This window comes from Pygocentrus nattereri, chromosome 5, assembly GCF_015220715.1.
Source record: "Pygocentrus nattereri isolate fPygNat1 chromosome 5, fPygNat1.pri, whole genome shotgun sequence".
NCBI lineage: Eukaryota > Metazoa > Chordata > Actinopteri > Characiformes > Serrasalmidae > Pygocentrus > Pygocentrus nattereri.
Window position 1 is genome coordinate 34,227,194 of NC_051215.1, and position 16,820 is coordinate 34,244,013.

The 16,820-nt window shown below is 39.1% G+C and overlaps 1 protein-coding gene across 4 annotated transcripts in view; it reads left to right on the forward strand.

Annotated features, from left to right (window-relative positions):
- The first annotated feature begins 628 nt into the window (after nt 1-628).
- The window catches only part of march8 (membrane-associated ring finger (C3HC4) 8), a 120,231-nt gene continuing 104,039 nt past the window's right edge, over nt 629-16,820 (forward strand). The window contains exon 1 of one of the 4 annotated variants that reach the window (XM_017725310.2): nt 629-734. The gene's annotated coding sequence lies outside the window, so the exon portion shown is untranslated. Of the gene's footprint in view, nt 735-771; nt 1,716-16,820 lie in introns of those variants that run through there. The other 3 variants (XM_017725302.2, XM_017725320.2, XM_017725339.2) reach the window with 3 other exon arrangements.

The following is a 16,820-nucleotide window of genomic DNA, read 5'->3' on the forward strand; positions in this document are numbered from 1 at the left end:
GAGTGAATGGTGCTGTTTTCAAACGTTACACTCCTTTGTTTAAAGGGTCATCATACATTCTTTTTGCATATTATTGTTTTCCTTGAGGTTATCACGTGTGTAGTTTAATGTACCAAAAACAGTCGTAACTACTTTTTACATTACCCTTTTTCCAACCTTTGAACCTCTTTCTAATTGAACAGGTTGTTTTTATTACTGGGCCAATATATGTAAATGTATAGGAGCTTACTGGCTGTTCTCTATTTTCCCTAAAAAAAGCATCCAGACTGAAACACTCCTTATAACTTCAGCGGGAGTGGGCGGAGCTAAACGTTTGTGAACCTTTGAAAAAGTTCTGCAATGTTTGTCAAACTTTAAAAAGCGAGGAAATTTGTCTTTCCAAAATACAGGCACCTTAAGCAACCAGTCTAAACCATCCTTTCCCAGCTCCAGTCCTGGAAGCACTGCATTTTGAACATTTCCCCTGTAACCCTGTTCCATCATCTGAGCTAACCAGATAATACAATTCTTCTTGGGCCGCATCAGGTGTGTCTGAGCGGGTGGATTAGCAGGACTGGAGTTGAGAAACAACTGCAGTCGCAGAACTGATGCTCTGTAGTGCGCATGCGCACCACAGATTCCCTCTCCCCCCCTCCCCCCCTCCAGTTTTAGGGCTACACTATCGCGGAAGTCAGAGACATGACGCATGCAGTCAGATGGGCAGTCACAAATAAACAAACCATCGGAACAATAAGGTGAGTAATGATTTCACACCGACTGACCGCGCGTTTCAGGCGGGACCACGAACTTCTCTAACCCCCCTTTTCCCTGCATGTTTCACACATCACCGTACACCATTCTAAATGCCCGGTGTGAAATGATGAACCTGAAGTCGGCTTTCTATTCGCCTGCTTCTTGTTTGAATTTTTCCCCGTTCCACCTTAAGTGGTACAGCGGTAGCGGTAAGTGCTGCGCCATTTAAGGTGGAACGGTAATAATTCGAATAAAAAGCTGGCTTCGCTGTGAAATGACAACCAGCGCTTTCGGGTTTTTAACGCCAGTGGGTCCTGCTGGAAGTTGGAATGTGCGCGGTATCTTAAAGATGTGCGGTTCGTTCAGAGCTTCTCACACGGCGAAACGCTGCTTCTCATGAAGCTTTATTGGAAGACCCTCAACTGCAACTGCAACACCGAGAAGCTCAACAGAGCAGCAGCTGCTTTATTCAGACACAAACAACATTCATCTGCTGAAAGGCTCTTATCGGTCATCATCGATAGACTCCACTTCCATTTTCCCCCATTTCCTCGCTAGTCTTATTGGCCCTTCTGCCCAACCTCGCGAACAGTATCTGACTAGCGGCGGAGGCTGCGATGCCAAGCGTTCCTGTACTGACGGTGTTTGTGTTGAAACGGTAAACGCTCGATTTAATCGAATGTGCTCAACCCACAGCGAAGACATCGCGGTTAAAATCCAGAGCGCTGGACGGACCGACAACCGAGTAAGTGTCCATATCACTCCAGTGAAGTCGTATCTGCAGGCTTACAGCACCAAGTGACCCAGACGAACAGACCAACGGCATCGAGGAGAGTGATGACCGTGCGTCTGTCTTGCTGTATGGATTACATCGCGCCCTGGTCTGTGGGCTGCTTACTGTAACGACCTGCTGCTCTACGCGTTCACGGGCCGCGTCTTATTCCTCCGCAGCGCTGTATCAGGATAAAGAGTCCGCGTCTCAGGTTTGGCCAGTTTGTTTTTTCTTTGTCGCTGAAAAGCTCAGCAGTAGTAGCCCGCGTTGCTGGGCAGGAGCGGCACTTGCATGTTAGCTCAGCCTCAAACGAAGAAAATGGTGTGAAAACGCCGGGCTTACTGCTGGCTTAATGCAGCTTTTCGGCCACAGCGGTCCAGCTCCCCGCGCTTTGACTCGGTTTAGTGCTTAATGTGCGTCTGGCTAATGCACTGCTGTGCGATGATATAGCGTCTGTGAAACTGTAGAGGATTATTCCTGATCTTTGTCTTTGTCTAGTTTCTTTTGCTGCCTATTTTTGATTACTTTGAGCCTTTTTACTATTGGTTTAGCCTTTAAAAAGGCTTTTTGCTTTTATCTTCATAAAACACATTCATTGGTTTACTTTGGTAGGACTGCTGACTAGTTTCAGTTTCCAGATGAACAGTAAATCTTGCACAATATCCTCTGGCTCTGCCATGCCATTGTTTTCTATATAATCTCCTCTTCCTTAGTCCAGGATGTGGTTGCTTTCTAGGACTGACTATTTGTGACCCTTTGGAGATCCCCTTGTATTTGTGGACATGCTGTTCATTGTTTAAATGGCCCATATCATGAAAATATGAATGATCTCTCTGTTGTTTTGAAATAATCAATCAATTAATCAAACAATCAATCAATCAACCTTTATTTAGTCTCAGAGAACATTGAGGGTCCCCTTCATTTACAGTGTTGCAGGGTTAGTACAGAGTAAGGGAGTGATGATGTGTAAGAACATATCAGATGATAAAAGAAAATTTAATAAATGAACACTCAAATCAGGTAAGGAAAAAAAGTGAAACATTAATAATAATAAAATAAATAAAAAATAAAACTGAAATTAAAACATACATAAGACGTAAAGGTTAATAAAATCAAGTTAAAATAAAACGAAGATAAGATAAAAATAAAAAACCTAATAAACACATTTATTAAAATGACAAATATTAGTAAAACAACAATAATAATTAAAATAAGAATATGAATAATAATAGATAAAATAACAAATAGATAATAAACAAGAGATTGATGCAATATGGAAACATAACGTTTATCCAAACAGTAGAGGAAACTAAGCTGCAAAAGCAACCCATTTTGAATTCATTGTTCTTGTGATGTCACGCAAACCAACACATTTCTCCTACGTTTACATGTTGGCCTAGACGGATGATGGCAAACCAGATATTTTGTTGTTTTCGATGGAGTTGTGTTTCATTTTGCCACCATCAGAAGCAACATTAAAGCTACATTATAAGTTTTGGGGATTTGGAGACCTCTCTGGTGGAAATGTGTAATTACACGCAATGTGCAGAAGAACATTTTATAACAAAGGTTGTTCTTTGGACCACTTCCCAGAGCACTTGAGTGTTTAAACTCTTACTCTGCAGGGTATGTTTTGGTTTTTCCATCTGAATTTACATGTCCAAATCGTAAGGCAAATTATTCAGTAACTGCATGAAATAAATTTTATGTATTTATTGTAAAAGCTCCCCTCAAATGAACAGAAACTGTGCTTTATGATCATACACACATTGCTGTGTGCTTACTGTTTACTGCTGAAAGCCAGAAATCTTAGACGCTCTTTGTAATTTTTTTATAAAAAGATTTTTTTACAGAGCATATCACTGAAGAGATGCCATCTGTTTATAGTTTATAGCCCAGATTTGTGAAAAAATGGGTCGACTTTCAGTAGACAAAAAAAAAATTGAGAGTTCAGCTTCTTTTATTATAAAATTTTATTACTACATTACCCATCTATTTGACTGAAAACAAGGCAGTTCCAGTTCTCATATGACATCCACTTTTTGAACGTAGCTTATGAAATGTGAAAGTTATGAAGAATATGGCAAAGTGCATTTTGGAACCACCGGTGGTTCCAAGGAGTTTAAGAGATTAAAGAGACCTCAGACCTCAAAGCATCCGAGAATGTGTTGTCATCACATCTCATTTGAGGCCTAACTATTGAACTGGACCCTCTTTTTGAACTTGTGTGTGTGATTTTAATACGTAAAGATGTATGTCTGAACAATTACCCCAAAGTTCGACATCTCTTGAGTTTTAAATTACTCTTTCGGGCTTTACAGGATGACTCACAGCAATGCATGCAGACCTGCTTTAGAAATGCTGTTTCTTTGAACGAAGAAAAAAAAAAACCCAAAACATAATGTTGCTTTAAATAGTACAAAGCCTCTTGACTATTTATTCCAGCTTAAATAAACAAAATATACTGCTAAAGCTTTTCTCTGATACTCATCTATTTTCATGTTTCACTGTCTCCATGCCAACATTTGGATGGCTTCATGCCATTGTTGGCTGTTTGCTGCAGTGAAGCACGGAATGGATGATTTTATTTTTTTACATTTTTTTAATGCTAACATGTCAGTGAAGCGTTACATACGCCTGCCTATTAAGCCTACATAAGTGTACAGTAACTCATTTATATGTAACTTATTAGGAGTGGGTGCACACCATTTATCTGTATTGGCTTGCTGCCTATTATGTGGAAGCAAGGGTGTAGAAACCTGTTTGGATGGAGTGATAGTGGCACTTAAGCCGTCTCTTACAAAAACTATTGTGTAGCCTATCTATAATTAAAAGGAAACTGTCCTTATTATGGAGCTGTACTTACTGAGGATAAAACGTATGTTTTCATTTTAACATTCTTTGCCAGGGTTTTCCTTCCCCATGATGTTTGTTATGTTGGGACACAGATTCGCTAACTGTGGAGCTTTTGGGCGGTGTGGAGTGGAAACCACGCCTATATGCCAGAGCTGGCACATGTCAGCCAGATACTGGGACATATCCAGTATTTCAGCACAGACTGCTTTTTGAATGAGGCGAAATACAGAGCAGGCAATCAGAATTCACAAAAGAATGTTTTTTCTTTGGTCAGAGTCCAGATTTAAACCCAATAGAGAGTATTGGGTCTCGCATTACACACAAACTAGCTTGACAGTGTTTTCAGCTGTTTGATGAGTGTAGCAATACGAACTCTGTAAAAAGGTCGTCTGCAAGTTTACCCTCAAGACATCCACATTTAAAGAAGTCGAAGTGAAAAGCTAGGCCATTCTATCTTTCTTAAATGTTTGCCTATTCTGGGCTTGGCCCATTTTCTGTAGTGTAGAAATCATTTACATATATCAGCATGAAAGGCAGAGTAATAAAAGCCTGTTTAATTCTAATGGATAAAGAGAAGCAAATGGTCATGTGGAAAGAAAAGAAACAGTTAATGGTTCACACACCCACAGGAAAGTAATGAGTAGACCCCTGAATAAAAAAAATGCAAGAAGACTCTACGGTTTGGGCCTTGTAAACTTTTTGTACCCTCATAAGTTTGTAGGTACAGATTTCTGTCAGTAGACTGAACTTTATACTTGTTCAGGTTACTGTGCTCATTTTTAATTTTGGACCTGTTAAGCATGTGCCAAACCAATGTGTTAAAAGGAAGCATGCTGATGCGTGCTCTATGATGAGAGCTCTATGATGTGTTCCAAGAGTTGGTCAGAAGTGATACTATATGCAAATTTTTTTTTTACGGAGGTTTACCTAAGACTTTGATACATGAGGGCCTGTACTATAAAGCTGATTCATGGCCATGATTTCAACCGAAAATCTTGCTGTAGGGGAAATGGAACAGGCTGTATCTGTGCTGTTGTATTTCACAAGAAGGGAGATAATAGAGGCACTTCAGAAAGGAATGTATTCATGTGGTACATCAGTCACAGTTTAGTCATTTTTGCAATGAAATCCTGGGCTTTTTCTTATCACTGGCACCTCTCCTCCTTGTTTAGAGTCAGTAAAGACAACTGCGGGTCTTTTTGCGTGTGTGAAGTCTTTGAGAACACGATATATCTGTCACTCCTGTGATGATCGGCCGAGTTGTCTTAGACATTCTTTTTTCAGATGCTGTGTTCTCAGGGTGGGTCCCATGTAAAAATTAGGCTGGCTGCTCTTAGCTGTATTCCACTTGAGCTGAATGGAGTCACCTATTCTGCTCTAGTTTTTTAATAGGATGAACAGCACCATCGCTGACTGTCCGCAAGATAATCCTTATAGCTAAATACATCTTTGAAAATCATTTCGAAAATATCTCTGCTTGTGAGGTGCTGTGCATGCCTTCCATTTTGCCAAACAATATTGACAATAGTTATGCTTTAATTGCTTATCAGAAGCTGACCATATGAACACTGCACTGCATTATGTTTTGCTTTCTTTTAATTCTTAAAGTGACTGATAGGCTAAAAGTAAAAAATCAGTCAACCGAGTAGCCAAATGCCTGCTTCTAATTCTTGCTCCCAGAGTTGGATTCCTTGCTACAAAAGGAAACAAACTCTGCCAGGAAACCAAGTGAAGGCTGTGTTTCTATTGGTACAATTATTAATAATAGCTTTTACTATTTGACAGACAGTTCTTGAGTGCACTACAGCACTACAGTATAAGAATTGTACTTTTAATAGTTTTATTTATTTTTCATAATAACAGTAGTGAAGTGATTGATTATTGTACTCGTGCATTATTTTAGGTGCTGTCATGCTGTGGGACTCGAAAAGCATTGAAATGTTATTTGTTTTGCAGTAGATGAGCTGTTAGTTTGACAGAATAATGTATAGAATATCGCATCTCTGATGCAGAATCTTTTGCCTTGTCGTTCATTTTAAGGCTGAGCAGATGTGGCAGCGCAGCCTTGTCAGCAATGTAGAAGAAAAATGGCATCTGCAACTTATCTAGTTTGCATGTCTCTACTGGCTCAGTGCTCCCCTTACGCTGCGAAATGTTTTCGAGGAGAAGCATTCCAGCATGTCTCTTCGCCTCTTCTGTATGTGATTAAGTCCAAGGTCTATGAGATTCCTGTGCTCTTTGGGCTCTTTTTATTTATGTTGCTAGCACATGGGCACAATACCAGTTTTTCTTTTCCGATACTGATATTGAATCTTTTATTTTTGGCAGATATCAGTACTCATCTGATATTTCTTCTTTTAAAAACTACTAAACTTTATGATGAGCTATTTTTAATTTAAGCCCTTCACTTAAGATGAACTTCTAAAAGGAGATGTAAACTCTTTAAATACTCCACTATCCCACAGGAAGAAATACACACATTACAATACAGATATTTCAGGCTAGTTTAGTTACAGTATTGGTATTAGATCATTTTTTTCACGCTGATATCCATTTCAGCCTTTTTGGGTTGATATTTGCCTGATACCCAATGACACTGATATTCCTTTTCTGAATTTGATATCATATTTTTCCAGAGATGTGTAAACACAGTTAGATATTTTCATATCATATCTGAGCTACTTTCACTTGTGGTCCTAGATACATACGTATCCAGTGTGTGGCCCTGTGAGCCATAATCAAATTTTCCCCTTTTTTGTCTGTCAGATACTTTATATTCCATTATACCACAGTTACATCTAGCCATGCAAGCTGATTGGTTGAGAAACATTCTAACCATGCTAATATTTTGCAATAACATCACAGGTTTTTCACAAACACTGTATCACTCTGCTGAGGCGTCGTTGCTAAGCAACCACTTTGACAACTGTAGGAGATGCTCAAGCCATTTGAACGTTTTTACTTCTTACTTTGTGCACAAACAGAAAATGGCTGCTTTTAAGATTACATTTGACTTACAGCCAATTTGGTCAGACTCTGAAGATGAGTCTACACTAGGTTCCCATGCTGTTGGTTGGTCTGTGTAAGGAGCTGCTGGCTATGGAGTGAGTGACCGGAGCTCATTACTCTGACATAGCAACAAGCTGCTTGTTAAGGAGCTATAATTTGGCAGAAGAAATTACTGACATTAAAATATATTAAATGACACGTTCACAACCCAATCTGTTAATTTCTTACTTTATTTATTTAACTGTTAACACTTGAGTTTGAGTGTTATCACGAATAGCATTACGGCTGCAACCAAATCACAGCCGTGATGTTATTTCATGATAACATACTCTTTCTTGTGCGCAATTGCTTAAGTACTGAATTTTACTCTGAAAGCTCTGTGTTGGTTAATTTTACAGTAAAATATGTGCGAGTGAGTAACATTATTTTAAATGCTGTACTGATGACAGATGCACATTAAACATGATTGAATTTGAACATTAAGACTTGTAATGTGACTGTGCCCTTTTTTGTACATGAAGTGAGCACTTTTGATTGGTGTTTTTTACGTGGCCCCTCTGTAGGACCATGTTGGATTAGCTGGGCAGACCACACCTACCCAAAAAATCAGTTTTGGCCTCTCCAGCTGTCTTCTCATAATGAATTTACTTTCTGACAGGTGTGCTTGGTGGGCTTGTGTGTCCTCAGCCGTTTAGGGAACCAAGGCTGCACTGAAGCTGGACAACCAAATGCTTCTCCAGTATGGTGCTCATGCAGTAGGTTCAGAGTGTGAGAGCACAGAGAGTGAAATGGGGAGGTTGGGAGGTCATGCAGGGCTCTGCACTGCACCTCTCTGCAGAGCACAATGAGCAAGAGAATGCACTGTAACGTCCTGATAAGACGTTTGTGGTGTGGCTCTTATCTGCTTAAGCGAATTGAGGAAAGCAGTGATGGGTTCCGTGCTGTCCTGCAATTCAGTGCTATGGCTCAAAATGGCAAAAAAAATATATTACAATATTTCAAAGCATTTTCTTGGCACACAATATGCATCACAATAGTTGGGACAGACAAAATAGAACTTGGATTGCCACATTGAAAATACTTCAACAACAACAGTATTAATAGTAATAATAAACCTAAAAACTTAAAGATGGTTCTTCAAATTATTTTGATGATGGCTTTCATTAAAGAAAATGGTTTTATGTACAACCATGAATGCTCAAAGAACCCTTTGCATGATTAAAGGGTTCTTTGCACTGTGAAAGTGTTCTTCTGAATGATTGAGAATATACTATAGATGGTTCTGTATAGAAATGTTTTAAAAGCACCAAAGGGGTTCTGCTATTGTTTTAATGCCAAACTAATAGAAATAATAGATGCCATCTAATGCCAAAATAATAGAAGAGCCCTTTTCAAAAAGGTTCTATATAGAACCATTTGCAGCGTATTCTCCATCAATGTGAACACATGCATAGGGTTTTTTGTGTTCATGGTTCTACATAGAACCATGTTTATTATAGAAGCCTTGAAGAGCCATAATTTTATAAGAGTGTACAACTACAGTATTTTTATTCAGTGTTTTATTATGCAATAAATCTAATTAAACAGGACTAATTATGCCCGCTTTGTAATTTTACATGAAGGTAGTCTGTTCTTTAAGCACCAATGATATTCACGGTATGCTCAGAAAAGCAGATTGTGACGTAATTTGTCACAATGACAAAATATTGTCCATCCTAATATGTTCTGTCCTGCTTGTTTACATAGGCAACACACACACACAGAAAATGGATACTGTCACATTGCTTCATGTATTGTATCAGCTGTAGTGATATGACAGTTCTACATGGCCTTGGCTGCATTTTAATGACCGAATAAGCAGCTCTGGTTTATATGAAGATCTTGATGATTAGCTCATGTTACACAAATACACATTGCTATGTTGGACTCTGTGACTAGAGGACCTCAGATACAGTGTATACACCTCATGTGTTTGCTCATGAGAATAGCATAAGCTCTGTCCCCTCTGCCTCTGCCTTTGCCTTGGCAACTGTCATTGGACCACTGAGCAAATAAGAGGTTGTTTTCTCAGAAAAGCCGTGGAAACAAAGTCCAACACTTAGTAAGGGTCTACATGGTGGGCAGTGAGCATATCAGGGTTTTATTAGGTAGAATTGCTATAAAAAAAGTATTGCACTGAGTTTATTTGGCCTTGAATGCCTCCTGAAGTTGAGGAACAGTTGAGAACTCTGGTGCCTCATGCTAGACAGGGTGAGCTGTGAATGATGATGCTCAGAATTCTGCTCTTGGCCTGGTTGGAACATATCCTACCCATTAATATAAGCAGACAGTGGTGTCAGTCACTGTTGCACCCGTGTTGAGTATGATCAGTGTATTGTTTTATGTTTTGTTTTTATTATTTCCACCTTGTTGCTATGTTCCATACTCTGAGTACTAATGCTTTCTCATGTATGCATTATAGTACTTCTACTCCTTAAATCATGAATACCTGCTGATGATTGAATGGCAAATTGTGGAGATTCACAAGTATCTTGATCACCTACATTAATTATTACAGCCAGGCCGGTCACAATTTTTACATAAGTATGTGGTTGCAATTATTTGAGCTGATTGCAATTAATTAAGTTGTCGATTATTTTCTGAAGTTGTTGGTTTTCATGGTCATATGTTTTCACGACATCAAAGAGAATGTGACTTGGGTGTTTTCTGTCCACTGAGTTGAGGCCAAAACATGTAAATGATACAAAACAGAAATGCATTTATTGAGAAACAGCATGAATCTTACAAAACAACAATACGTTCTAACTTATGATTGATTAGAATAGCAGATGGGAATCTTTGTGTATTTGAGCTCCAGTTGTGTCTTTTAGTTGGCAGCTCGAAAGCAAGATCGGCCACTTCGGTTTGTACTTTAGTAGTTGCATAAATAAACGAAAAAAGACCATTCAGTTACTAATCACAACTATTTCAAAGCCAGTTAATCAGGAGCTAAAACTTCATGACAGGCCAGACCAAAAATTATTGTGTAAAACTTGCTTTGATATTTGCATGTCTGTGATATCAGGGGTTTTATGTAGTTTCTGACTGGAAATTCTGACTTGTACTGATCCATGTATATTTGTCTATATCATGGTTATAAGTGATCAGAGATGCTAATACGCCGGCTTCTCAAAATATCTCTTACTGCTGCCATGTTTTGAAATCTTCATTGTAAACGGACTCTGATTGTTGTGCAGATCTTTTTAGTCTCTTGGCCTTGAGGTTCTTGGGAATGCAGGAGAGGCTTGGAGCTTCCTCAAAATGTCTACAGGAAGCCCTTAGACCATTTTCCTGATGGGTTGATCTCTAGACATGGAGTCAAGCTGTTGATTACATTGGTACTGTGGGCCTGTGTCTAGTGCATTCACTGTGCTCTGCACTCTCATGACCTTTTCTCCTTGGTCAATTGACATTTCTTGTCCATTTCCTGAGTCTATTACAGATAGTTTCACTCTCACTGTGAGAGGAAATGTCCCATAGCAGTGAGGCTTGCTGAATCTGAATTAGCTCCATTCACTCTTCTTCAGAATCAGGACCTACAGACTTGTCCAGAACCGTCTTTGGAAACTTAAAATGACTGCATCACTATTTCTTCAGTGTTAGGATTCACTGCTGTTGTTGCTGATCTGATTAGGATATGCTCCACCTGTTTTGAGTCTTGCTTCTATGCTTTTGGCTGTGCATAGGTACCTCCACTGGAGAAACATGGTATTTATTTTCATTGCAATAATGAATTGCAGTACTAAATACATTGACATCTGTAGATTGTATCTTTATTTTGGGGGCAGTCGTGGGCTGGAGGTTAGGGATCTGGCCCTGTGACCGGAAGGTTGCTGGTTCGATCCCCAGGGCCGATAGTCCATGACTTAGGTGTCCTTGAGCAAGACACCTAACCCCCAACTGCTCCCCGGGCGCCGTGGATAGCGCTGCCCACCGCTCCACGCAAGTGTGTGCTCACTGCCCCCTAGTGTGTGTGTTCACTAGTGTGTATGTTTCACTTCACGGATGGGTTAAATGCGGAGGTGGGATTTCCCCGGTTGTGGGATCAAAAAAGTATCACTTACTTACTTACTTACTACAATCATAATTACATATAAAAGAAACCTGTAAAGGAATTTACTAATTCAAATATAGACATGTTGGTTATCAGTAATATGCAAGAGTCTTTATAGTTCTGTCTTCTTCTTGTCATTACAGCAGACCTTTTAAATATTATGCAACCTGAATAACATGTGCAGCATATTGTCAGGATGGAAATGAATATGCTCACATGAAAGGAAAAAAAACACAAACTGAAGTTAGCAAAAGAGGGTTTTGGTATGTATATGTATAAGATTACATCATGTTTTTGTCTGTGGTTAACATAGATTTGTAATATTCATCAATATTTAAATCCGACTGTATCACTTTACTTAACTTTCAGTTTATGCACCTTGTAGTGAAAGATTTTCATGCTAAACAAATGCGAAATCAAAAACAAAGCATCTTTACACCATCTCACTGACATCTTTTACATCTCACTGACAGCAAAGCATCTTTTGCCAAGACATTCATCATCACAGACTGAAACGTGACAGTTGTATTGTTCTCAGTTGAACTGCACTACAGTAATTGAATCTGCTTTAAGAATTTTGTTGGCTCCCTACAGGAATGAGCTGGTTATAAGTTTCGGCAACAGAAAAGCAGAATCTGAGTAGTGCCCTGTATACACTACTAAAGCTTTTGTAGCTGTCTACTTTATTAAACTGCAAAAAGTAAACCTGCCTAGTTTAAGTCAAGCCCAATTGAATGGATATGTGATCACCGTTAAAGTCGGGCTAACTCAGCGATTCTGCGTCATGAAATACCTTTGCTGGCCGGTTGAACACAGCTCTATAAAGTTAATGGGTATTGATCAGGTCTGATCTGTGGTGAAGTCATACCTGCAGTGCATATTTATTATTCGCATAGAACTCAGAACAGGGCTGGGTGTGGGCCATTAAATGAAGATGCTAATGTGGTCTACAGAATGAAAACAAGCAGGGAGTGGTGGCCATCTGGCATAATTCCACTAGCATAGTGTTACCTGGCTCACTACCTTTCATTAATAGCAGCATTTTACTCATGTCATGTTAGTGGGATGGATATGTAAAAGAGACAGCATGTCTGCAGACACATCACCATGTCCAGGGTTTGAATGTACTGTTGTATGGCATGTAGACCTGCAGACCTTGTTTACACCTGACCAGTTCATGTGTTTCTGGAATGTATCCTGAAGATTTTAACCATTTGCTTTTACACTTTTTAGTGAGACATATCCATTGAGATTGAAATCTGGCTTCATGGCACACAATATGCAAATCAGCTCATTAGACAAGTACCAATTGCCTGTATTTACTTCTCTTTTTTTGTAGTTTCTGTTTTTTTCTGTTCTGTGCGAAAGGTCGAAAATCACAATTTTGCTTCCTATCATTTATTTGCTGTTGAGAGATTTTTAATAACATTTAATAACATAATAACAGTATGATTTGACTTTGTTGGGTCAAAATTTGGTGAGTCCCAGCCAAAAGTAGGTTTTTAAGCCTTTCCAAATGTGTTAAGAGTGCATCTTATGAGGGTTTATTACTTCGTTTTTTTGTAGCATAGCTGGACACTGCTTCCTACTTCTGTTAGCCGCCTGTGGTGGGACCCTACTGTAAGTGGTTAACTTCACTTACTAGCTTAATAGCTACTGGTCAACCTTGATTGCAGTAATAAAATGTTATGTTAGCTACAGCCCCAACATCAAGGTTCACGTTGTTTCCTCATAATTATGCTTTATTTTCTTTGAAGTTTCCGCAAATGTGATCGAGCCGACTCACGACCAAAGCTTGTGTGAAGTCGGGTTCAGGAGCGCGATCCAGCAGTTAGCGAGCTAGCTATAGGCTCAAATAGATGGGGCTGAATCACACCAACTGGCAGTGTCACTCACCACTACCATTGAATCTGGGCTGTTTATAGTGCCTGGGAGATGTCACTGTCAGTCTTGCATTCTGCCACGCCCACACAATTATAAGCAAACAGCGGCTCTGAATTTTTTGAGCATTTATTTACTGTTGAATTATATTAATGTGTATATTTTTTCTTAAATATAACACTGGTTAAAGCTTTTCCATGCCATATCTTTACTATTGAAACAAAAACATTTGAAACCATAATGTCAAGGACTTTAAACTTGGACGCTGACTTCAGCAGTCTGTGTTTACAAGATGATGTCTGTCTAGTCATACTTCTTAAACCTAAGGCTCCCTTTATGGATAGTAAAGACCTCCTGCCCTTCGCCCTCCTGACCTCCCACCTGGATTCATTGCTTTCACTTAATGAACGAGGACCATGTCTTATCAAATACTGTCCATTGTGCTAGCTATGACTGACCTGCACATAGAGGCCTGTTGGATGATGTTACAGATAACTTGTTTAGCAGTCATGGTATGGGTGTAAAATGTCATTGGTCGGCACAAATGCCATTTAAATAGCATTTAATAACATCAGGTCATTTTTAAACAACTACCACCTTTTTTAGATGTGATGGAAGCACATTTAATGAACTGACAAAACGAAAACTAGTTAAGTAGAAATACGACTTCAGAGATTTATGTGCAGTCCTCAGATCAGAGAACTGCTGATCTAGGCTAATTAGCCTACTCCTGTATTAGTTATAGCACCCATGTTTTTGCACCCTGGTATTTACCAGAAAATTACTCAGAAACCGCAGCAACTAAAGTTAGTACATTCAGTATTTAGTGTGTCCACTCTTTATTATTGCTCCCATTCTTCAAGATACTTGTTTACATTTTTCAAAGGAATCTACAGGGATATTTGTCCTTAGAAGTTTATTGCATTTTCTGCTTCTCTTGATCCAAGTAATCCCAGTTTCAAATGTACACTCCTCAGTCTGTGAAAGCTTGTTTAACAGGTTAGATGTCTATCAGTGTTTGTGTTCTAGTGCACATTCTCTTTTCTTTTTTCATCTGTTTCCTTTTCTCAGTAAGGGCTTCCTGACCGCCACACATCCTTTCAGACCCGTAGCATTGAGTTGTCCTGTAGTAGTGGATGGAGTCCTATTTTCACTTTATCTTTGAATAATATTTTGAGCTCCAGGTTTGGAAACTTCTATTCTTTCACTTATTTTTCTTTTGACTTTCCCTTTCCTGATGCATGTGGATTATCTTATGTCTAATCACCTTAGAATTTTCTCCTTTAAGCGTTTTATAAGCACATGAGAGAGAAATTTGTAAGGCAGTAAAGGTGTGTTTGGGTTGTTCTTTATGTGAAGGTTATTGTGTCTTTGAAGGGAACATAATATCAGCAGGACCTTTGGGAGCAGCTTTTGTTGGGAGGACACAGTTGTAACTGGCTGGTTTTAAGAAATTAAGTGCACAAGCGTACATTCAAATGAAGTGGATGGATTAAGTACTGATTTATTGTTAAACTTGGGGGTTTCTGGAATGTTTTATTAAATATACGCTGAATAACTCTTTAGACTTGGCCCTCTTGCCAAAGAGACAAAACACCAGGTTGCATTTAAAGCATCACTGCTCCACAGAAGTTTGAGCTAGAGAGATTTATTTTTTTCCCCCTTGAAACTAAACAGCGCTGAAATAAAATCAAAGTTTATAGGTTTGGGTCGTTTAGTTTGGATCACTTTCAATCGACCTTCTTTATTTGTTTTGTGTAATTTACACTGTTAGGAATAAAGGTCTGTGCAGGTCTGTTTTTCATTTATGCAGAAACAAACAATGTAAATGTTCCCTCAAAGGTGGTTTTAAGGTCCACTTGTGTGCCTTACATAAGTTTTCCCCAGGTGAAACGTATTTCTATTTTTCTAAATCCAATTGTTTAAAAGAGAGCAGTAAAATAAAAAGTCTGGAGATGAGACTGGGTGTGTGAAGTCAATACAACTTAGAAAATATATTTCATGGATTATGGTACAGTTATATTCCCTAGTTAAAGGTACTGAGATGTACCCTTAGGTGTACCACCCCAGTGACAGGAGGGGTACAGCCCCAGTGGCAGATGAGTGTATAGTTTTTAATTGGTTTTGGTTGATTTTGTGCAGTTTTTTAGGTTGATGTTTTTTCGGTATACAGTATATGGTTCACTCTTGTTTTTGAGTAAAAACTACGAACAAGTAAGCTCTTTTTGTACTACTGTGGTTTTGTGGTTAATTCCTGAATATAGTGTGTAGAAATATTTATTGAATTTCACTTTATTAGCTGATATTGCTCTAAGCCTAAGAATATAAAACACTTTATGGTTCTGCCAAAAAAGAAAACCAAAACGAACATGCCAAATGCTCATGTATGCAAAGGGGGAAGTATCTCAATATACTGTAGCTGTTATAGTGTTATTAGTAAACTGAGTAACTTGACTACTTAACTACCGTTGTGACTGGAAATCAAATAAACAAAGGGGTGAACTCTGACTTTTGCACAGTAATGTACTTCCCTGTACATTCAGCAAGCACGTGTATTGATGGGAAGCATTTAAAATTTCAGATAATCCTCAATGACTGGAAATGAAAAAGATGGTCATGTGTGGCTGCTGAAAGTACTGTTATGGTTTCTGTGTACAGAGTTAATTGTGCCTTTGAGCACAATGTTTTTGTCCCCTTGCAGAGTTTTGGGGTTTTTTTGCCTCACTGCTGTTTTTAGTGATACTTTTTTAATCCAACAGACGGGGAAATTCCACCTCCGCATTTAACCCATCCGTGAAGTGAAACACCACATACATACACACACACTAGGGGGCAGTGAGCACACTTGCCCAGAGCGGTGGGCAGCCCTATGCACAGCGCCCGGGGAGCAATTGGGGGGGTTAGGTGTCTTGCTCAAGGACACCTCAGTCATGGACTGTCAGCACTGGGGATCAAACCGGCAGCCTTCCGGGCCAGGGCCAGTTCCCTGACCTCCAGCCTACGACTGCCCCAACAGTTTTAACGTTGACATTGCAGGCACAAGAAAAATATCAGCTTTATAATATCCACGTTGTTTTGCCGAAATGGACAGAACTCTTTCTCTTAATGGCAGATTATACACACACACAAAGCAGTGAGGAGTGTGAGAAAGTGTAAGACGTATAAACTCAGGAAAGATAATAGCTTGGACAACCTTTGTTATCTTTGTCATTAATGCTTTCATCTCAGAGAACTGAGTGGTAATTTCCATTCTCTCTGTTTGTCTGAGCTGATTGTACTGTCCATAACAGAAAGCGTGCTTAAGCTTCAGTGGTTGGCAGTCAAAATGAGTTTAAATGATTCTAGTGTGCCTTAAAAACAGTTGTGTGAGCTGGATAGATGGTATTTGTTGCTTTTACTTGTGTGTTTATGTCTCATATTTGGAGTTGATGCTGAATAAATGTCAAATGAAAATGGAGCTGTATCTTTCCAGATGAC